Below are 23565 nucleotides of genomic sequence, written 5' to 3' on the forward strand. Positions count from 1 at the left end.
TTATCAAAGTACTTTTGTTTTGCCTTATTTTTTATTATATGTAAGATTTTTCCTTCCCTTAAAGCAATTTGTAATGATATATCATTTCAGGGCCAGCAGGAGGTGGTATAGTGGTTAAGTCTCTGGACTCCCACATGGCCAACCACAGTTCAAGTCCCAGACATGGCAAATTGAAAATCATGCTGTGTGGATGTGTGTGCATGCATGCCCAAAATCCTGAGAGGAGAATGGAGGAGAAGGGATAAAGTTGTGGCCATCCACCCAAGAGGTGATGTCTCACTTTCCCTCTCATCATCTCTCTCTCTCCAGCAAGCACATATGCCCTATGGCAGAAAACTAACAACAAAAAAAGAAAGATATGTAACATTTCATTTTTCACATGTGCATCACCAATAACTGTTTTCTGATACACACTTTATACCTTTTTTACATATTAGAGGTTCAATAAATATTGTTGGAAAAATGAATGACTAAATAGTTGCTACTATTGATGATCTTATAATATTTAATTGAAGATATTGTAAGCTATTTTTGCAATTGCCAATATAGAAATATTTGTCTTTAAAGTTGACTATTGAATCATGAAATAAAAATGTTTATGTTACAAATGATGCCTTCAAGAGAGTGAAAATGTAGCCCATAGAACAGGACAAAGTATTTGCAGATCTCATATTTCATAAGGGAATTATATCCAAAAAAGTTTTAAAAACTCATAAGTAAACTACAAAATGACTGATTGGAAAGTGAGCAAAGGATTTGAATTAGAAACTTCTCCAAAGAAGATATACAGATGGCCAATAGCTACATGAAAAAGATGCTTGGCATTATTAGTCATTACAGTAATGCTAATCAAAATTACAATGAGATACAACTTCACACATCTAGCATAGCTTCAACCAAAATGGTAGCCAGTTATAAGATAGGATATGGTGATTGGAACATTTACATATTGCTGGTGGGAATATAAAATAAATAGTACAACTGCTTTGGAAAACAATTTGGCAGTTCCACAAAATGTTAAACATAGAATTACCATATGATTCAGCTATTCGACTCCAAGTTCCATAGCGAAGAAAAATTAAAATATATGCCCACACAAAAACTTGTATGCAAATATAGCTAGTGGAATTATTCATAATAACCAAGAATTGGAAACAACCCAAATGTTCGACTAATGAACAGATAGCAAAATGTGGTATATGTACACAATGAAGTGTTATTCAGTAATAAAAAAGAAAGAAGTATAAGCTAAACACATGAATGAATCTTGAAAACATTATGTTATAGAAACTAGTCATATAAGACTGTTTACTGTATGATTTCATTCATACAAAATATCCAAAATGGGCAAATCTATAGACACAATAGATTAGTGGTTAGTTATGGCCAAAAGTGGTCACAATCATGTGAATATGGTAAAAAACTTATAATTATAAACTTTTTGGAGAGGTTTTTGCTATAGGGCACGTGCACTCGCCAGACAGAGAGAGACAGAGAGAGAGAAAATGAGAAATCACCCCCCGGGGGGATGGCCATGCCACAATCCCTTCTCCATTCTCCTCTCGGGATCTTGGACATGCACGCACAAGTGCCTAGAGTGAGTTTAAGCCACCGGGTCTGGGATTTGAACCACGGTTGACTACATGGGAGTCCAATGACATAGCCATTACGCTAACTGCTGGTCCCTATAATTATAAACTTTAAATGGGCTAATTGTAAGGCATCTGAATTATATCTTAATAAAACATTAAAAAATAAGCCAACCTACTCTGCCTACTAAAATTAATGTCCAAGGAAAAAATCTTACTTCTACTTTTCTTGACTTGTAGAAAATTAATAATTGATTTTTTGTATTAGTTTAATTTTTAATATATATGAATTGATCCAAACCTTCTAACTCTTCAGATATAATTAATAAATTGAAAAACAAGTAACTTATGTTTTATTTATTTCAACTATTTTAAATTCTCAATTCCATTTGGTCTTCTACTCATTCATTTTACAAATATTTATTGAGTGTGTATTATGCCTTAAGCGCTGTGACTGGCATTAGGGTTACCATAATGAAACAAATCAATCTTCTCTCTGTTTCTCACAGACCACAAATTTAGTGAAGCAGAAATCTAGGTTAGCAGAAATTTGTAGTCAAATATGTATTGTTCATGAGGACAAGGAGCACAAAGAGATGAATTAGTAGTCCAGGCAACAGATGATGATGGTTGGGCCAAAGGGTATGAAGATGGAGAGGTAAATGGATATGACAGATATGTAGGAGAAATCTTTGTGGATTTTTTAATGGTCTTGATGCAAGATAAAGGAAAGTAGGGCAGCAAGAATGATTTGATAAAGAACAAGTTTTCAAAACCAGGCAGAGGTGATATAACCCACTGAAATACACAGTCTTCAATGAGTATGAGCTGAGCGACCTTCAGACATACAAATGGAGGGATTGAGCAAACGTTTTGATTTATGGGTCTAGACATCTGAGAGAAGGTCACAGATGAGATATGTGAGAATAAGCTACATGTAAATGTTAATTGCAACTGTCAGTATGAATGAGGTTACCTAAGAAAAGAATGTAAAATGAGAAAGCAAGACAGAGACTTGAGAAACTTCAAATTTGACAGAAGTCTGAGCCTATAAATGACACAGAAAAAGCCATCTGAAATGGAAGAGTAAGGAAACAGAGCATCCTTTCATGAAGGCCAAAAGAGAAAGAGCATTTGAAAATTTAACTGAAGATCAAAAGTTGGGTTGAATTCAAGCTATCACAAGAGAGTTAATTAGTTGCAACAGAGATTTTAAGCTTAGAGAGATATGAGAAGACAAGAAAATTCTAGGAAGTAGTCCAGAGAGTGATTCCATTAAGATTAAGGCATGGACAACAAATGCATTGTAAATCATTGGGCTTGTCTCATACAAGGCCTAGCAAAAAGAGCTACATGGTACAATGTGTTGGGAACTGACTAAGTAGCTCAGCAAACTGGTGGTCATTCACATTGCCCAAGACCAATAGTAGAACTTAAACTTCTTTTTTAAATTTAATTTTATTTTTAAACATGAAATTTTCCCTCTTAACCAAATTTTAAGTGTACATTATTTATTGGCTATAGGTATAATGTACAGGAGATTTCTAGAATTTACCTTACTTAACTGAAACTTTATGTTTATAGATTAATCATTCTTCATTGTACTTGATATAAGTGGGATCTTGCAGTTTTTGTTTTTCTGTGACTGTCTCATTCCCTTAGCATAATGTTCTCAAGTTTCATCCATATTGACACAGAGTGCTAAATTTCCTTTTTTAAGGAAAATTGAATTCCATTAGATGTACAGACTGCATTTTCCTTATACAATCATCTTATATTTATTTTCATTCCTTGAGTTTTTATGTCCTACCCATGAACTCATTGCCATTATAAATCATGTAGCTTGATCTTGAACCCTGATGCCCTTTCTCCAAAGCTCAAGCTCTCCCAACAATTGTGTTCAGGTTGAATAGATTAGGAAAAGAAAAGGAAGTCAATTAGAGGCCTGTACCTGAAACTCAGACAGGAAGAGACCATGGTGAAGACTATAAACAGAGAGGGTAGATGGTAAAATATGATAGGAAAAATTTCTAGGGTGCTTGTTAGATGCTTATATACATCAGACCACTAGCACTTGCCCCAGAAAACCACATTCCCTCCCACACTTGCTACACTCCTTTCCCCAGCTCATGCTGCTAGCACCTGCAACACTCGTCGGAGTACCAAAAAGCAATTCATGGTTTTCTAAATATAGGTATTGTACATTTCACGCTAAATTTGTTTTTAGATTTTTAATTTTTCTTGAAATTATAAATGGTATTGTTTCTAAATGTCCTCTTTTATTGGTGGTCAATATATACAGTATAATTGATTTTTGTACATTAACCTTATGCCTACGAACCTTGGATTCATTTATTTATTCTTGTACTTCATCTATAGAATCTTTGGATTCTCTTCATACATAATCATCTGAATTGCTTCTCTTTAATGTGTCTTTTATGCCTTCTTTTCTTGTCTTATTGCCCTATATAGGATTCCCAGTATAATATATAAGACGTCCTGGGAGCAGACAACTTGTCTTGCTCCTGATCACAGGCAAAAAGCTCTAAAATTTTCACTACTAAATATGATGCTATCAAATATTTCTAGATATCCATCACCTGATTAAGGATGGTCTCTACTATTTCTAGTTTTTACTTATTTATTTTTTTATAAATTCAATCACTGTGTGTCATTACAGCTTGCAAAATGAATTTTCCAAACATAAATACACTGTATATCCATCCAGTTCTAGTTTTAACACCAATTAATATTGAATTTTGTCACATACTTTCTTCGCTCTATTGAAAAGATAAGATTTCTCTTCTTTATACTATTAATATTGTAAATTACATGGATTTATGTCAAGTGCTAGATGATTACTCTTGCATTACCAGGATAAATTCTACTAAGTCATGACGAAGTTTTTAAAATACCTCCTAGGATTTGATTCACTAATAACTTGTTAAGGAGTTTTGCATCTATTCATGACTAAAAGTGACTTGTAAGTTTCTTTTCTTGTAATATTCGTGTCATTTTTTTATGTCAAGGTTATACTGATCTCATTAGTTGGACAATTATTTTTTTCTCTATTTTCTCAAATAATTTATGTGAAGTTGATGTTATTTCTTTATTAGCCATTTGATAGAACTCATTGGAGAAGACATCTGGACTAGAAGTTTTCTTTGTGGGAAGGTTTTTATTTAATACATATAGCAGTATTCAATAACATTTTAATGTTCAGGCTTATTCTGAAGTTCTTCACCTTGTAATTTAATTCTTTCAATATCTCAGTGATTATTATGTAAAAGTCAAAGATCATAGTATAGATTCCAAAGCAGATGGAAGGGATGAAAGACAAAATATAGTTGGAAGATTGCACTTGCATACTTAAAACCTAAAGATAATTTCTTTAACCCCTATCAAGGAAAATGCAAGCTTATTTATTTATTTATTTAGAGAGAGAGAGATTTTGCTGCAGGGCACATGCAGTTGCCTGAGAGACAGAGAGACAGAAAGGGAAAAATCATCCCCCAGGAGTGATGGCCACTCTGCAATATCTTCTCCATTTTCCTCTCAGGATTTTGGGCATGCATGTACACATGCCAGTGTGAGTTTCAAGTCACTGGGTCTAGGACTCGAACTGTGGTCGTCCATGTGGGAGTCCAGTAACAAAACCATTACACCACCTGCTGGTCCCAGAAAATGTAATTCTGCCATCTCACAACTCACTTGCTATTGTTGTCCTATATTTTATCTCTTTACTTTTAAAAAATCTGCAATGATGGGACAAGCAGTTGGTGTAATGGCTATGTCACTGGACTCCCATGTAGTCAACCATGGTTTGAATCCTGGACCCAGTGGCTTAAAACTCACACCGAGCACGTGTGCGTGCATGCCCAAGATCCCCAGAGGAGAATGGAGGAGAAGGGATTGTGGCGCAGCCATCGCCTGGGGGGTGATTTCTCGCTTTCTGTCTCTGTCTCTCTCTTTTTCTGGTGAGTGCACACACCCTATAGCAAAAACATCTACTCCCAAAAAAAATTTTTTTAAAAATCTGCTATGATACAGTATCATTATTATTACCTATACAAGCAATACTAGTCTATATTTACCTACATGTCAAGATTTCTTTGGTCATTATTTCTTCTTGTATCTCAAACCTAACTTGAATTATCTCCCTAAAATACTTCAGAACTTCATTTAAAGAAAGTATGTTGACAGTAAACCCTGTCAAGCCCATCTATTAGGAATGTGAAATTACTTCTTCAGATCCTGGTTTAAGATAGGAATATCGGCTCAACTCCCCATCTTTTGCTGGTGCTAGGATTAGCCTTCTCCCTGTGCCCACCCCCCACCTCATCTTTCACTGCAGTGCTGATATTTGCCTTTGCCTTTGGGTAAATCCATTTTTTAGCATTTGCTTGAAAAGTTTCCTACTAGTTCTGTTTCAATTCAATGTTTTTAATTAATTGTTGATGTTTCTTATTCAGTCCTAGTAATTCATAAAAAATTCTACTTTACCAAAATCTAATTATTTTATAATGAAGAGACCTTCAGAGTATTTTATCTACATTATTGCCTGAAGGTGATAGCTTTTGATTGATGGGCATTTCTGTATTCCCATGCTGTAAACAGCATTGTTTTTGAAGAGTAAGCAATTGGTATATCTCTGCCATCTGGCCTTTTCTGGTGAAGCACAACCTCAACACTATAAAATATCTATAGTTAAAAAAAAAAAAAAGCCAGTGATTTCTATTCATCACAATGTACTAGCACAGACGCAGACTTCAAGGACTACTTAACCTTCACTATTTTTTATTTCTGCTAAGCAGTCTCTTGCCTTTATCTGGTAGGCCATGAAAATTTTCAGTTATTGTAGTCTTTCATATACATAAAACATATTAGAAACCAAGCAGCTCTAAAAAGTCTTCTTCTTTATCTTTTATTTTTGGAATAGTGACATCTTCCATTTCAGTGATGAATGTCAGAAGCAATAATGAAAGAAGATAACACTCAATGTTTCTAGGTCACATTTCTTTCCATTTCTCCACTCTCACTTAGATACCTTTACATGAATACTCTTTATTATTTTCTAGAGACTTCCCACAATGATGACCTCATAAAAATGTATCTTAGGTCATTAATTGATAGCAGGCCGCAGACATAAGTGATCCTTAAAGAGACTTACTCATGGAACACTTGTAATAGTTACTAATTACATGACCATCTTTTGAGGTATCTCCCCAAGTCCTTGAGACAGTTTCCCCTTCCCTGAGAATTAACTCACCACCTACAGCATCTTATCTACCCACAAGACCCTGAAAGTCATGTTCAAACTACATAAACTTGGCTACAAATGATTGGATCAGGAATATTCTCCTCATCAAATCTGAGCCAATAAAATTCTCTTTTTGAGAACTGAGCTTGGAAAACAAAAGAATTAGAGATTTAAAAGTCAATAAAGTTAAAGCATAGATGTAGAAACAAAGACTATAACATAGTATGTGATATTCTAAAGATGCTCTGGTTCCCAACCTCTGGAACACCTTATTATTCTCCTTTATCTTGGGCCGTGTAACCTAACTCAAGGCAGTCAGCATGAGGATATACCACATAGATCCCTCTTCTGCAGAAAGGGATCCCTTGGGTTTACTTCACTGCAGAGAGTTGCCTTACCTCAAACTTTGCCCATTACATTTCTGATCATAGTTGGAGGAAGGAGGGATAAAGTCACATTTATGCCCATTGCAGGAAAATTCGGTTACGCTACATTTGCTCCACAGCTCCACATGATTTTGATCAGGGTTTTGCCAACACATATGTCATAAGATCTTTCCTCTGCTTCTACCTCCTTGTTTCTATAGGTGTGAAATCCTAGTAAGTTTTCTACACGCAAAATTTCACCTCATCATCTGCTTTTAGAGACTCCACCCTGCAACACTCAGTATATGGCCAATAATTTCCTTTTTGATTCTTAACGTTTTGATTCTTAGGTTGATTTCTGTTGCTGGTAACCAAGAATGTTAAGACATTCCAATATTGATACAATGAGCAGCATAAATGATCAGTCAGTATATCCTTATCCATATCCTTGTTCTTACTCCTCAATATCCTCTTGCCTTTATTCTCCATTGAGTTTACACTATGCCTTGAAGATCTTTCCCTGACTGTTCAGGTAGAAGCAACTCTGCTATTCAGTAAAGATATTCATGTTGATTGGCATCATGTGATCTTTATTGATCATAACAAGAGATGCGGTACCATGCTCAGTATCATCAAGTAATAAGCTTAGAAGGTTCTAGCTTCGTAATTCAAACTTCATATCTAAGGGAGGGCTGGATGAGGTAAATATTAAAACTGAGAAGGGACAGAAGGGAAAATTCGAAGATGATCCCAACAATGACGTTATATTAGTCAGATGAGTTTGATAAGAAGGCTAGAAGCAACTCTGTATTTAAAGTAAGAAGGGCTTTAACAAAGGAAATTAGGCCTTTCAATGACTGCAAAGCACAGAGGAATAACAGGCAGAGAGTACCAGAGGTTGTCTCAACTCTGAAACAGAAGATTCTCAACAACTCACCTGGAACCCACTGCAAGTCTTAAGAAACTGATAGATTTGCACCACATTGACTATTCTACATGAGTAAAATGGATAGCTTTCAAGAATTAGCTGGAAATCTGCTTTGATCCTTTATATCTGCATATAAAATATCTACCTTCTTTTTAAAACCTTGTAACACTTATGTAAGTGACTCTTAACTGACTCTAACCTGGAACAAGAAAGGGCAGAGAATTCTGAGAAATGCCGTTTGCAGATTTTTTGTTGCAATGCAGTGTGAATTAGGAGGTGGTGGTGATGCCAAGTAGTATAAGGACTATTCAGAACATTTTCCACAGGACCTCAGGAAAAGTGAACATATTCACACACTAAAAGAGGCACCAACTAAATCATAATTTATCTGGGCCAGAGTTAAAGCTTCATTTCTTCCTTCAGCCATGTTATACAGCAGAAATGGGTTTGGAGCCCCAGAGAGTAAAATCTACTCAACAAACATCACATTGCCAGAATAAAGCTGTTAATATAGACCATACGAAGTTTGGCAAAGAAGCATTTTTTTCCCCTTGTTCATGATAGAGTGGATATATAAACAGGTGAGACTGGAAAAGAGAGAAAGAAGGAAGAGTACTCTTCTTGAATCTGGTCACACCCCAACCCCCTTCCTCCAGACCTCCAGCTCTTCAGATCTTAGGCACTTGCACACATGCCTGGTGTGTTTCGATTGGACCAGGCCAGGGGGTTGAATTGCCTTCGCTATGTAGCATTCAGCTTTTCTTGAACAATGTATTAATTTATTTTTATCCTAAAGTATCTCCAATCCCTTTTTGAAACTTTATATAGTATGTACCACTCCTCAGTCTTTCTACTATTTCTGAATAGCACTAAAACATTAATTAAATGAATGCAGCAATCAATCATGGCCAAGTTTCCCCCTTGGAATAAAGTAAAACTTAATTTATTTCTACTTAATTACCTCATTTCAGCCTTGCCATGTTTATTAATAATGAATATCTGTTCCTTTTTAAATGGCATTGATCACCAATTTCTACTGCTGCTGAGGAGATTTGACATGACAAATGTCTAGAGCTAGAAGTTCAGAGTTACTGTTCAACTTGATATACTTACAGCTTGATCAATTTTTTAGGCAATCTATTATGCATATATACCAAACAAATTAACAACACAATACAAGAACAGAATTTTTTCCCCCTTTTCCATCATGTTTTGCTAAATTCTAAAGTCCAGCTTAACTTTCATGAACTTGAAAAACTAATGCATTTATATTCATTGTGTGATTTTTCTCTCCTCCTTTCCCTCTCAAGGTTCTGCTTCTATGCAATGAATGTCACCAAGACTAATTGACCCATTTTCAGTTTAGGAGAAATCACCCCCAATTGATATTTCTAGCCATCTTTTTAACAATGTTAAATGACTGGAAACAGGTGAGGTGAAAGACATTTACTACTTGCTGCGAGTAAGTGGTGTAAACGGTATTGATCTGCTATGAAAGGTTTACAGTAGAGAAACATTCTGCACATTACTTAAAGCGTAAATACCTATTTGTTTTTGGCCTATAGCCAAACATTTGTAACGCAATTTTACTCTTTTATTTGGGCTTTTTCTCCTCCTTTTCATGTTTTGCCATGAGCATCAGCCAGGTCTGGTCTGTGCAGTTCTTTCAGTTTCATTTGTAAGAGCTAAGGTGATAAGGGGAAAAAATAATAATAAAAGGAGAGAAGAAGCTAAGTTTATAATTAAATGTTAGGAGTAAAGAATAATCAGTTCTTCAAAGCTGATGCCAAGAAGTAAGACCAACTGAGACCTCTTCAGACTCCTACCACTTCCCTTCATTAGTTTCTCCTCTGTAGTGGTTTATCTGGAACTCCTCCTGGATACAAAAGTTAATTCTCTCTTCTTGACAAAAATTTAACCTGGTCAAGAGAGAAACTGGGGTAGGAATATCTGAGGATATAAGGATGTGAATGCAGACTGGCCAGATAGAAAAGAGGGCCAATTGGTAAACAGAGCAGAATATTTTCCTTTTTTTCATATTTTTTCTCTATCATTTCAATAAAAAGTAAGGACAAATTCAGGTACCACGTTCATTTAGATCAAGGAAAGCAACTATTTCTATGATTTTTAAAGACAAAAATCCTCATAATGGCATCTAATAAATTTAGGAAACTAAGATTACAAACCTAATCAAACAATTTCTCAGTTATAGAGTATTTTATCTTGTTATAAAATGTAAAGAATACACAGCAAATCTTTCTTTTAATTCCCTTATTAAAGGTAATGTCTGTTAATCATTTCATATATCATCTTTTAGTTTTATTTTATTTTTAATATAAATAGTAGAATTTTAAGTTTCCTTGTGATTTGCTTTTTATTTATTTTATTATTATTTTTCTTAACCAAGAACATGATTGAGATTTTTAGATGATAATACATACACACCATTCTTTAAGGGATTATGTACTAGTCCTAGATAGTGCATAAAAATTCATTTTAAGTTTTCTTTTTGACTAGAGTCTAGGCAATTTTCAACATAGTTTTGCTATTACAAACAATTATTTAAGCCCAGCTAGAGCAGCTATGTTAGGTACTGCTGCTTGCTAGGCTGAGGACACATGGGAGGCCTGGCCCACCCCACCTTGAAAAGAAAGCAAAAAGAGGAAGAAGGAAAGAAAAGAAATTGAAGTGCATTGGTGTATGTTACTCAGTAGACTAAGACAGGAGGGCCATGAGAAAGGAGGATCACATATATACACACACACACACAAAAAAAATTTAATTAGCATTTAGGACATGGATTTTTGTTCTTATGTGAGACTATATTTATATGGGAGATTCTTAGAAGTGGATCACCTGGGAAGCCAATAGGTGGCATGGTGCTTAGGATACTGGATTTCTATGTGGCCAACTAGGATTTGATTCCCAGACCCAGTAGCTTAAAAAATCATGCTGGGCACATGTGCATGTGTGCCCAAAATCTTGAGAGGGATATAGAAGAGAAGGGATTGTGGCATGGTCATCTGCCCTTGAGCATGATTTTTTACTTTCCCTCTCTATCTCTGGTGAGCACATGCACCCATGGTGAAAAAAATAAACAAAACAAAAAAGTGGAATACCTGGGCAAATGTTTCAGGTATACTAATTTTTGTCAGAAGGTCCCAGATTTCTTCAACTGAACTTAAAAATGTTATGCTATCATGAAAATATCTCAGAATGTTTTTTCCACAATCTCACTAACACAGGATATCAGTTTTTTTTAAAAATGTTTGCCTAGGAGACCAGCAGTTAGCGTAATGGCTATGTTGCTGGACTCCCATGTTGTCGACCACAGTTCGAATCCCGGACCCGGCGGCTTAAACTCATGCCAGGAGCATGTGCATGCATGCCCAAGTTCCCGAGAGGAGAATGGAGGAGAAGGGATTGCAGTGTGGCCATCCCCATTTGGGGGGTGATTTCTTATTTTCTGTATCTCTGTCTCTGTCTTTCTGGCGAACACACATGACCTATAGCAAAAACCTCTGCAAAAAAATAGTTTGCCTATAGACAAATATCTGATTATTTTAATTTGTATTCTCATCAGTAGTGAAACATAATTTTAAAATATCTATATCAGGCACTTACATGTCTTTTACCAGAATTTCCAGTTCATATACTTAGCAAAAAAATCTGCTTTTTATTTTGTAGGTACTGATTTATCCTAAATTTAAACACTGTATTTCCCAAATAATTTTATAAATACCTCATCATTTTCCACTGATTTAAAATGCTACTTCTATGTAGTGTTCTTGATTTCTCACTTGCTCATCAATCTGTTGTCTGTAGTCTAGTTAATTATTATAAGTATTTGAAAATTTTATTTAATTTTTTAATGTTACTTGTAGCCATACACTTAAATAAATTCTGATTATTTTTCCTTGATTCTCAACTTTTCTGAGTAGAAAAGTCACAGACTCTTTGCTCTTTATACCTTTATTAGATTTTTTCCTATTTTATTGCATTGATGAAAGCTTCTGAGACAGCATTAAATAGTAGAGAAAATACAACTTTGTCTTTCTTCTGCCTTCTGTTGAAATGATTTTAATATTTGCTCATTGAGTAGGATACTTATTGGTTTTTGGTAAGTAACACTTACTTAAATGAAGGACCTTCCTTATTAGTCCTAGAAAAAGGTTGTTTGCTTACTATTTCTAGTGCATGTTAATTATTATTTGATGCTTTTCAGCATTTACTGGAATCATCACACAGATATTCTTCTTTAAAAGATTAATGTTGTGGGACTAGCAGATGCCATAAAGGTTATGTTGCTGGATTCCCATGTAGTCAACTACAGTTCGAGTCTCAGACTCAGCAGCTTAACCTCACACAGGCCCTGTGTGTGTGCATGCCTAAAATCCTGAGAGGAAAATGGAGGAAAAGTGAATGCAGCATGGCCATCCCTCCTAGGGGACACATGTGCCCTACACAAAAATCATACTCCCCCCCCAAAAAAAAGGTTAATGTTGTGACTTACATATAATTTATTATTTCTGTTACGTAACTTTCAGTTCATTAAAATTTACTTCGAATTTTTCAAGCTTCCTTTTTTTTTTTTTCCTTTCTTTTTTTCCACCACAAGGTGAGTGCACTTGCCATACAGGGACAGAGAGAGAGAAAGTGAAAACTCACCCCTAGAGGGGATGGCCACACCATAATCCCTTGTCCTCTAGTCTCCTCTAGGGATTTTGGGCATGCATACACACATGCCTGGCATGATTTTCAAGTCACCAGATCCAGGACTTAAACTGTAGTTATCCTTGTGGGAGTCCAGCTCTTTTACCACTATGCCACCTGTTGATGCCCAAAGCTCCATTTTTAATTGTGAATTAACTGCAATGTGTTTTTCTAAATATTTATTTATTTTTTATATTAAAACAATGCCAACATCATAGAATCTTTTGTTAAAATTTCATCTTTGCATAGGTCTCAAAATGGTATTTCATAAATTGACTGATCTTAGCTCTTACCCCATGCAATTGTTGACAATATAAATTCCCTAGCATTTTCTTTGAAATTTTCAATTTAATGAATCTGAGGTTAAAACTAGGATATAAATAGATAAATATTTTAACAAAATTTCTAGAGATTATCATTATAGTTTGCAAATTTGGAAAATATAAACTTATGGGACTATTTAAACAACTTGAATTTATATATTTCTCAAATTGTCAGTTTTCACCTGTAACTTGGGCTGAATTTCAAATTAAAATGGCAGATTAAACATTGATATTTAGGAACCAGCAGTTAGCATAGTGGCTATGTCGTTGGACTCCCATGTAGTCGACCACAGTTCGAGTCCCTGATCCAGTGGCTTAAAACTCACGCCGGGCGCGTGTGCATGCGTGCCCAAGATCCCGAGAGGAGAATGGAGGAGAAGGGATTGCGGCGTGACCATCCCCCCTGGGGGGTGACTTCTCGCTTTCTGTCTCTCTGTCTCTCTCTGTCTGTCTGGCGAGCGCACATGCCCTATGGCAAAAACTTCTCCAAAAAAAAATTGATATTTAAATCTACTCTCTTCTCACATCTCAGTAATATAACTGTACTGAGAAAAATGAAGGTAGCAACCTATAAGAACAAAAAGAAAGGAAAAGAAGACATATTAGCATAATTTGATAGCTCTGAAGCGGATGATGTATGAATGAGCAAAAAATGACTTATCAGTCCTAGGAAAACTACATTTGAGGTAGCAATAAGGGAAGTACAGAATCTAATTACATCACAGAAACTTCCAAAGTCTCAAGAGTAAGACAGAAATTAGTTGCAGAAATAGGAGACAGAGATAGGGTTAACAAAGAAGTACTGATAAGAAATCTGTTTAGATAAGCACTGATAAGACCTTAAGTCTCTTTGCCAATTTGAGTAGGCAGACAACTATTCTTCCCTATCTATGTAGAAGATGGGAATTTTATTCCCTGGGTTAATAAAACAGAGATATTTGAACAAAAATAAAAAGTGAGAATACAAAGTGTATTTAAAAAGTTTGTGAAAATGCATATGATGATAAAACTATACATGGATTTCAAAATGTTTGCACTAAAATAAATTCCTATTTTAATTCTATTTTTTCTACAAACTCTTGTAAGTACCCTTGTATCGTTTGACTTCTCAATATACACTCTAAAGAAACTGAGAGACTAGAGAAAAATTGATGTAAAGTTCCGAAGGAAAATGAATTCTGAATTAGAATCCCAAGCTCAATCAAACAAAACTTGTAATACTTGTACATTAATATAACATACCATACTCAAATGCATAATGACCTAAAATATGATATAAACATAAAAAAAACTATGAAAATAGCTAATGCATAACTACGTTTCTTCAGTAACTTTCAGGTTTTTATCATAAATTATCTCAAACCTAGAGAAAAGCTCTTTCTTTCTTTCTTTCTTCCATGACTGAAAGAAATGTAAAGAGAGATAAGCATCCCCGACAGAGATGTCTTGCAAGGATTCACCCCCAACCCCAGTAAGCTTCAGATCATGGGCACGCCCCTGCTCAGCCTGATCAGGAAGGTGTCTGATATGAGCCAAGCACCTTCCCATGGGCGTCTGCTTCTCGGAGAGCTGCATTACCATCACGTCACTGGCACTGTCCCACCTATTAATTCATGCCTTGATACCCAATTTAAACAATTAAATATGCTCATTGGCCCAAAATATCATACCTATCTAAAGTATTGATAGCAAAACTATTGATAGTAGAGTAGGCTACATTAATTCATACTTACACTTTGGTCTTGGGCCTCCTGTGACTCTCCATTCTCGACTTTCCTGTCACAATACCGTGACACTAAACGCAATTGTTTTTTCTTGTGTCCTCTGTTAGACTATAAACTTCACAACATTAGAGGTTATGTCTCCCTTATATACTTCTGTGTCTTAAGGAACTGATGTTGGGCTGAACTGCAATAGGGACTCAACAAATATTTAATAAATGAGAGAATGGATGAATGAATAGAGGAATCAGGCACACATAAAAATTACCGGCAGTATTGATGTAAGAAAATTATCTTTCTTACTATTTCTAAATAAATGAGTATTTTTGGAAAGAGACATATTAATATAGGATAAGAATCAGAGAAAATATACCCTTCAAATTAATAATGTCAGTTCAAAAATACATTCTAAAGAACTACTTTAAGAAAATGTATTGGTAGTATGGAGATATTTTAGCAAGCTATATATTCTTGCCAAAAAGTACAAACAGCCTAAATGCCTATAGATAGGAGAAGGCTAAGCACTATAATATTGAGATAAAGTACATTTCTACTAAAAATAACCAAAAATAGCAATATAACTAGACATATACTCTGAAAAGTACAATAGATTCTTATAGAGAAGTAGAAAAAGGATTATATTAATTGCAAGTAGAAAGAACAAATGACAAAATGATCAATGATGATATTTTTACCTCAATTTGTACATAATTGACTTGAAGAATAATAATATTGTAGTTTTAGATAATTAATGTCTAGTATTTCTCTTTGTTGTTTAGCTAATTCTACATTTTTTAAGTAATATTTGAATATTTTTCTGATTTGGAGTGTTATAGGTACACTTCATAGAATAATTAGGGAAGAAGAGACAAAATATAAAGAAAGTATAAAGACAAAAAGTGTAGAGAAATGATCATTTCCATTATTTTAGTATATTGTCTTCCAGATTTTTTTTTTTTATAAAATACTTCTTGTGGGACCAGCAGTTGGTGTATGGTTATGTTGCTGGACTTCTACATGGCTGACCACAGTTCAAGCCCTGGACTCGGCAGCTTCAAATTCACACCAGGTGTGTGTGCATGTGTGCCAAAGTCCCAAGAGGACAATGAAGGAGAAGGGGTTGCAGCATGGCCATGTGCCCTGGGGGATGATTTCTTGCTTTCTGTCTCTTTATTTCTCTCTGGGGAGCACACACACCCTATAGTAAAAATCTAAAAAAATAAAAATAAAAAAAAATAAAATCTTGTGCACTGTGGAGTAATTTATTCATAGTTTGAAATACTACTAGCTACGCCTCTTTGGTGATATATTAAATTTTCCTGAACCCTTGTGTTTTTCTCTGTAAAACGGAAATATGCTTAACAATCTAAATTTTTTTCAGTCTATCACCAGTTTAACGACCAGCTAGACTAGGCCTACTCCTATTTATATTTTAAGACTCGATTTAAAGTAACTTATTTCAGGAAGTCTAGGCTCTCACAATCCTGGGTTGGCAAAGGCTCGGTGACACATGTCTGAACAATATGTGAACAGGCAGTACAACCAGAGCCCCTGATACTGTGCCTGACTGGTGCTTGGCTCAACATCCATGGGCTGCTACAATATTTATTATTATAAATTATATTGAATATACAACTTTTCTGTTCACCTTATTTCTACTTAAATACTTAAAAATCATTATTTTCCCATGCCATTATAAAGTTAAACAAAGTTTAAAGCATTTTTTTAACTGTATTTATTTCTCCCATGAGCAAGAAAGAGCAACACAGCATCCCAACAGAGACTGCTGCAATCTACCCCCAGCCTCAACCAGCCCTGGATTATGGGCATGTGTGTGCTAGGCATACTCAGGGGTGTCTCCAGGTGCAAACCTAGAGCCTTCCAGCATGGGTCAGCCTCCCAGAGCATCACATCTCTACCACTGCACCACTGTCCAGCCTTAAAATTTTTAAGTATTTTAAAAAGAAAGATGAGCTACAAATGAATGCTATTTTCACTCCCCTCTGAAACCTGGTTTCAGAACTTCAGTATGGAATGACTCTCCCCAATGTTTGAGAGCCTTGTTTTTAGGCTCAGGAAGCACATGTGCAGAGAATATCTCATTGAAGGCACCATAGAGCTTTATTAGTTTAGCTTCACTCCCATTGAGTAATCCCTCCCTCTTTGACAAAGGAACACTTGGGCCAGGTGTGACCGCATCCGGTGACAAGGACCTCACTACTAGCTGTTTTCACTGGAGGAGCTGTGTTCTTTTCCAAACCTCTCCAAAGGACCAGAGCTGTGTGTGACTCCAATGTAAACTGACAATAAAAGAGACAAATTAGCATAACCGACTGTTTCAGTTATGAAGATTAAATAGCCTTTTATTGCAGATGTTTGCCAAGGAAAATGCTCCCCAGTGGAAGACTCTAAGCAGTTAAGATAGATTTGATGAGGGTTTTAATTGCTGTTATGCAACTGGTAATGGAAAGGTTTTATTAAATGTCATGCAAGAGTCAATCGATAGTTTAGAAGAGAAAAGCTTCTCTCTAATATAGACCTCAGGCTTTTCCAACAGTAGTTTATCAGCAGGGGCAGTTTCATCAGTAACCACAAATATTTATCAAGTACCCAGTATGCATATGGCAATATCATAAATGTTTTGGGGACGGATGGGGATTAGAAAAAATAAGCCCATGCTGTGAAGGATCTAATGATTTGAAGCAAGCCAAAGCTATCATGGAAGTCAAAATAAATACAGATACATGCTTGGGTATATCCACGTATATGCATTCTAATTAAAAACAATTCAACGTGTAACACCAAGAATTGGATTAAGTGATACATTAACATCAAATATGTATAAAATAGTATTTGTTTGCAAAATGATATGCCATAGAGACTTTTGTTCATTTACTTGTTTTTGTCTTTTGCTTGTTTTTAGTAGCACAGTGGGAAAAATACTTGGATGAAATAGGAACACTTGGGTTTTAATCTATCACTACTACCTGCCTATACCTGGGGTACTTTCGTCTGTGTGGCTGCATGTTCATCTGCAAAATAGGGCTTCAGATAAAATTCTGAGGACTTTTCCTAACTCTAAGATTCACTGATTTTATGGAGGAATAAGGAACCACAGTACCTACATATAATAATTCATCTTATAAAATTATTTTGTGCAATTTTAAGACTCTGTTCAAAGTATATACATAGAGAAGAAAGCTTCTTTAAAATGGAGCTATTTTACAACTAGAGTAGGAACTTGCTCAGCAAATCATAGTTGGTATTTTCCAGATCCTCGAACCTACAAAATTATCTAAAACAATTTTTATCAAATTCAGCCTACTGTCAGACTTGTCTCTTCCTATTGATGTCACACTCCCCTAGCTGCTCAATGAGCTATGCTGATAAGTAAAAAGCATGTTGCTTTTTAAAAAGGGCTGATCCTTCCTAAGATGGGTCTCAGTAGAGCATGAATCATTCTTTATGATTCTGTAGTTTTGTGATCTATCAGGATTGAATCAGCACCTTGTCTTCTGTGAAACAGTGGCTGAGATTAGAAGAGGTTATTGGAGCAGGAGTGGGAAGATCTTCATTCAAGTCCTAAGCGTACCACTCTTCAGCTGTGTGACATTGGGCAAATTGTCTGTTTCTCTGAGTCTGAGTGTCTAATTGAAATGGTATTCAGAAAATAACACTGAAAATAAAGTAATGAACAGACTCCTATACTACAAGTCAGCATACATGTGTAGGTTGTTACTGTTATGACTTTAGATAGGCATTTTAGTGTTTGTCCATATTCAGAAGGATTTGTTTGAACTTCTACTCCATGTTAAGCATTCTAGTAGGCAATCTGACTAGGAGTCCCTCATTTAATCCATAAGAGTTGCATTGAATTTTATATCCAGATTACAGAGTCAATTAATATAGAATAATGTATGAGGATTTGGTGAAAGTAAAAGTAATAGATAATGACTTACTGCTTTGGAAGGAGAAGCTTCTCACTTTAAGTATTTGTGGATAGCAGCTTTGGAATGAAGAAGAAAACACCATGCATGGAGTGATTCATAATGTAGGTGAGAGGAATAAAGAAAGTGTTACTGCATTTTTATCCCATTATCTCTAGTCCCCAAGATCTAGTATGTGCCCAACACCCTCTACCAACAGCTGTATTTATACAGGTTGGAGGGCAGTGTTAGAGCGATTTTCAATGAAATGTAGCAACAGGAAATACACAAGGTAAGTGAAGGAAAGCCTGCTGTGTGCTTCCAGACCAATTATTTAGCAAATTTAGTTTATGTTACCTTCAAAGTGTGATGAACATGGTAATTATTTTATGAAAGATGACATTTAAATGGAAAGTTATGGGTATACCTACTATGTGCCAGGCACTTTATTAAAAAACAAGGCAATTTCCATACAGTATTTCATTTTGTCCCCTGGCAGTCTTAAGTGGTAGTTGTTACTAATTACTCATTGGACAAGTCAAGGAACCAAGGTTTATGAATATTAAGTCATGCAGCTAACAACAGGAAGATTTAAATCCAAGGCTCTATTTATGATCTGAAACTCAAGATTATTTCTGGGGATGCTTTCAGGTTCCCAGGGGATGTCTGTATCATTTTGGTTCTATTTTACGAGTAGGTAAGGATTTGTCTATGTTGCCCACTAAGGGACTCTGGAATGTTCTCAGTTTGAGTAGACTACTACACATGGAGAAACTGTGTATTTAGAACTGCATTAGAATTTAGCTTAAAACTGGTTCCCTTTATTTAAAAAATTCCTCAAGAAGACCAACAATCTGTTGACAGTCTCAGGATGTGTGGAAAATTCTTCATGTCCTCCTTGTATGAAAATTATACATATATGCCCTTTGCTGTGTGTCCTTGTAGTCCTGCCCTTTAGAGGAAGAGTTTCTTTCCTTGCCTTTGAGGTTGAGTTTGCCTGTGAAACTGTTTGGCCAATGCAATGGGGCAGAAGTGACAGTGTCAGCACCGGACTCTGGCCACAGGAAGCATTGCATATTCCCACTTACTCCGTCGCACTCCTGCTGCTTACCACGAAGAGAACATGCTCAGGTTTCTGCAGGTCTAAAGACGATGAGTTAAATGTGGGATAAACTTGAACCCTACCTGCAGTTGAATGCAGAACTACCCAGCCAAGCCTAGCCCAGTGATCCACAGACTTAAAGTAATTTTATTAGAAGCCACTGAGATTTGGGATATAAGAAAGCGTTGCCACTGCAGTAGTTAAATGTCATAGTGTATATAAATTAATAAGGTTATTTTTAAATGAAAGTTTTTGTAAGTAATAAAGAGAGTGGTATGTTAGATGTATTCTGGTGAGAGAAGTGGAGAAGAAAGACAAGAATATGGTTCATGTAGAACAAAGCAGAAGAGGCCTAAGAATGACAATATATGCACATCGGGTCTTCAGAGATCGGGGGGTGGGGAGTAGGTAAGAGAGCAGATACCTTTTGTGCAAGTTGGTGCTTGTACAGCTTGCTAGAAACCCTTAATAGCAGGGAGGAAAAAAAAGACTCTCCCCTGATCTGGAAACAACAGACAGGGCCAGAGCCATTGAATTACATAGGTAAGCCTGTTCTTGCAAACTCTGAAGCTGGTAGCTAGCACTCCAAGTTAAGGGACAAGAATTGAATGGGCTAGAGAACTTCTGCATTCAAAGTCTGGCTCTGTAGCTCAATTGTTGTGCTGGTGGGTGAAGCAGGATATCTGAAAATTGTCTGCAATGAGTTTTAAAGAAAAGGTGCCAAAAGCAGGGAAAATAGTTTTGGTTTGGTTTCGTTTTTTCCTTCTGAAATTACTTAATTTCTGTAGTGCTCTAATAAGTATGCTTTGCTCAATGGGCTGATGGCCGACTGCATTATGTATGTTTGTTTCTCTACTGCTCTTCAGAGCCACAATAGCACTTCGGATAATGGTCGCTGCTTAATTGCCATTACACAGATGTTATTTGGTCAGATGCCGCTCATCTCTTTGGCTTTGAAATGTCTGATCTTTGCAGCAACACACGTTGTCATTCAGGTGGGAAGAAACAGCATTTCCGAAGCTCATCTCCTTTTCAAAATATATTTCTTTTTAAAAATTTGCTATCAGGTGTGTGCATTCACCAGAGGGAAAAAAGGAGAAAGGCACTCCCCAGGGTAGATGCTCATGCTGCAATCCCTTCTCCACTTTCCTCTTGGGATTTTGGGCATGCACGCACATGCACTGGTGTGTTTTTCAAGCCACTGGGTCCAGGACACAAGCCACACAGTCAGCAGTGTGGGATCCAGCTGCCCTAACTACCACACTACTGGCTGGCCCTGAAATATACCCCTGAAAACGACCATAAGTACTGCTTTTTGGGGGTAGAGGAATTGTCTATATTTCATTTAAAGAGGACTGGCTAAATTAATCATATTATATCCACAAAAGAACTACCAGGCCATTCTAAAACATAATATAGATCTGTATTTATTGATTTGAAGATATATACATAATCCAATTGATACTGAAAAAGCTCATTAATAAACAACCTATGTAGTATGAGTCTACTTAAATTATACAACTGTGTATGCATATTTGTTTATGAGTAGAATATTAAATGAGTATATATTCAATGAAAACAACCTTCAAGGTGCCAATTTACAGTGGTTAACATACAAATGATAGGATTATATGAGATTTAAACTTTGCATCTTTATACTTTTCTCTATCTTTTTTTGTAATGAGTACCACTTTCTATAATCAAAAGAATAAATAAATTTTATTTTCTAAAAGCAGATGAGGGGCATGTTTTTCTTTTATGAGTTTTGCATATATTTCACCTTATTAAAAATAATGTAAATCTGCCTGTTTTCCTTAACCTATGACCAGATTAGAGGTAAAAATTTATGAATAGACTGAAGTGATTTGTAGAGTTTTGGAGGGGCCACTAGACATCTGCTACTTGTACATGAATCACTCTAAAATATGTTTTCTTAGGTTACCTTCAAATGCCTCTCTCTAGGAAAGTGACAAGACAATCATTCATTCAAGAAACATGTATTCAACATCAAGAGCAAAGGACACTGTTTGGATCGAGTAGAAGAGGGGATACAGAGGAATAGTAATAAATGAGGTGAAATCTGGAAGAATCATAAGTGTTTCTTTCACCTAAAAAGGAGACACAAAGAATAGTGTGTCCCTTATTATTACTCTCAATGTCTCTATGAAGGATTGTAAAGCCTGGAGCTGGTGCAGCCATCTTATGACCAAGTAGAACTAGCCTAAGGTCAAAGCTCTGCGAAGGAATTTGTGTCTGTGATGATAAGGATGTGGTGCCTGAGTCAATAAGCGTTCAACGCAGTTGTTGCTTTCCTGCTATCTGAAACAATTCGCTTCTTCATAGCTGAAGCCTATTACATTTAAGTTTTTGTTTTGTTTTGTTTTGATATTTGCTGCCAGAAGCTTTCAAACTGATCTAGGTTCCCAAGAGGGGAAAGTAGAGTCCAGAGAAGGAAAAGTAGGGAGGCTCTGATAATAACAATTCTTCAGTTTTCCCTAGGAACAACCCTATCTGGGAATACATTACAACATAGAATAGTATAGATCAGAACTGCTCAGACATTAATGTCGACCCTCTGGAGAAGCTTGTTAAAATTCAGATTTGAATTCAATAACTAGCTCCCAAGTGATGTTGATGTTACTAGTCCATAGCACGCTTGTGAGTAGTAGCACAAGTACGGAGAGCAAAGAATTAGATGTTGAAATCATATGAACTGATTTAAACTCTAAGAACCTTCTTAGCACATGAAGGCAGCACTTCCCAAATTATAAATCACTAAGTAAAAGCTATATATGATGATGATCGTAATGGTGATGATGAGAATGATAATACTGCTGATCCATATCACTATTTTCCATGCTAGTGATATGGATGGTGAGGTAAATAAGAGCATGGACTTTAGAATTAACTACATAGTTCCAAACCCTGGGTGTAGCTTCTGCGTGCTGCATGGCTCAGGTTGTGTGCCACCTTTCTACTTCAGTGTCTTCATCTCCAATATGGCTGTGCCAAATGGTACCTACCATGTAGAGTTATTCTGGAAATGAAAAAATTAATACACACACGAGGTGCTGAGAGAAACTTGACAAATAAAAAATATTATGTTAGTAGTGGCAGTAGTAATAATACCCTATGTAGTCAGTCATCAAGTTTTTCTTTGGTTATCTTTCTTCTCTCTGCACCAAGCTTTTTCTCTTGAGTGTTCCTTGCTGTTTCTCCTAAAATGAAACCTGTTTCACTCCATAATCCCATGCCTACTTTCTGATTCCTGAAAGCCAGTGTGGCATAAATGTTAGCTAATTAAGGCCACAAATAAAATCTAGAAGACACAAAGAATTATTTGGGGGTATACTGGCATGACCTGCCAGGGTCCAGCCTCAGTGGGGGTGGGTTGACTCATTGGAGGCAGCGCAGGTGAACAGAAGACAAAGGCCTCGGTGCCTTTTTCATACACGTCCTTAGCCGGACACCCCTCAGAGATCGCTCTCTGAAGAGTGACAATTGCTAGGAATCATCGTGCGTTTTTATTGAAAATGTGATACATGCAAGTAAACGGGAGAGGAGCTACATGTCTCAATTATCAGCTCATAAAGTTTTAACAATAGAGAACATAGATTCTATTTAGGATTGGACTAAGG

Source organism: Tupaia chinensis, unplaced genomic scaffold (assembly GCF_000334495.1).
Source record: "Tupaia chinensis unplaced genomic scaffold, TupChi_1.0 Scaffold000298_1, whole genome shotgun sequence".
Taxonomy (NCBI): Eukaryota; Metazoa; Chordata; class Mammalia; order Scandentia; family Tupaiidae; genus Tupaia; species Tupaia belangeri.